Below are 1,977 nucleotides of genomic sequence, written 5' to 3' on the forward strand. Positions count from 1 at the left end.
TCCAAACTTCATAACACAACCATTACATTAATCTAACTAAGAACCACAAAATATCCTCATACCACCAATCAATTTATTGTCCTTATTCCCAATTTAAGGTTCAGTCTTACCACTAAGAAACAAAAACCGACAATAGTTTACCATAGCTTTCCTGAAATCATCATTCCAGGAAAAACACAGAAACCGTCATGGAATTCCTACCTCCAGGCAGCGAGACAAAACTCTAAATTCCAATCTTATCCTCCAGTACTGACTTACTAAAATCCTGATCTACCCATTTCCTACCTTCACCAAGATCCATTCCTATACTCTGGTATTATTTTCCGCTGTGCACTAAAGTCTACAGAACCTAGCAACCTGGGCTCTGATATCAAACGATAAAGACCCGTAAATTCTATATATATATATATATATTTTTTTTTTCCTCCATATAAAACTCTGATACCAACTTTAATATCTCGAAACCAAAGTGGTACCGGGCAGACCTGTTCCTCACATATATCCAACTATGCAGTTGAATCATACACATAATATCCCAGATACAATACCAGAGTTCTAAGATCACCATGATTACATACATATTTCCTCAAAATTTAATACAGCCCATAGTAAACCAAAACATAACTACATACATGCATCTCACCAGCTTTTAACTATATACATGCATCTCACTAGTTCTTACTTCAAAACCAAACACTATCTAGACATGCTCCGAAACCTCCAAAGCTTGATTTTTGGTATTTCCTTAAATGTTAAAATATCATTGGGGTGAGACACCTCTCAGTAAAAAGGAATAAATTATTATCAGTGTGTGGCATATGAGTTCTTAGCATGAGTAAAATATATACAACCATTAATTTAGCTATAAAAAAAACTACATTTAACTGTAACTCCAACCTATAATTGAAAATATATCTATATTCTACTCAAACATACTTCAACTTAATAAATAACCCTATTTTCATAAATCTGCATAAATATATTCATAGTATAATTTCTTTTCTTTCTTTCCCTGATGGTACTCGCATATTGTCATGAATTAACCTCGCATGATCGAGTTGTGTAGTTCGAGGGTTGGACTTAACCATGGATGACCTACCAGGCTAAGTAAAACATAACATAACTGCGCACTGTTAGCCCTATCGACTACACTATCTTGGTTTATATGTTTTGATGATATTAACATATTTGTTGTTTCTAGTATTTTCCATCCTTTCATATCTTATCAAGTATAGGTACAAAGTGTTAGATACACAGAGGTACCAAATCAGAAGCAAAGATCGGACCTAGTACACATCAAATAGAAAAGATCGGGAGGACACTGACTCAGAAGCACCAAAGCACATCCCGGAGTTTTTATTGTGTATAAATTAATTGTAATAAGGGTTGTGTGAGTGAGTGCGTATTATAACTCTTGCGGTGTGTGTCTTACATGATTTTTGAGTAAGAGTTGAGCCATTGCATAAGCATACTAGGACACATGAGCATATAGGATCTACACAAAAGTAACAAACTCACAATTCATAGTTTTCAAAGTAAAAACAAAGAGGTTGTCAAAATAATCCTATACTCAATTAAGTTTTCAAAATGAGACAAGTGTTAAGTAATATATGAGTTATAAACATTTTCAAAACTTGGTCCCGATTTTACAAAACTAGCTCTACGTCCTAAAGTCCTAAAAGTCAAGCATATTTTCAATAAAGGACATACTAACCATATAAGATATCGAAACGAGTTTTCAAATATGTTTTCAAAAAACAAGATATCTTACATTTACGGAGAAACTCACTTGGATAAGTTTTAATCTTCATTAGACTCAATATATTTCATATACTTTTGTCCAAGAATTTTTTAAGTCATTAAAACACTTTTTGACAAGGAAAAACAAAGCAATCGTTACTACCATCGTGCAGCCTTGAGTCCTGAATACCCTTCGGTATTTTGGGCATAACTTTTTCTAAAAAAGTCCAAATGAAA

The sequence above is a fragment of the Malania oleifera genome, chromosome 11, assembly GCF_029873635.1.
Source record: "Malania oleifera isolate guangnan ecotype guangnan chromosome 11, ASM2987363v1, whole genome shotgun sequence".
Lineage (NCBI taxonomy): Eukaryota > Viridiplantae > Streptophyta > Magnoliopsida > Santalales > Ximeniaceae > Malania > Malania oleifera.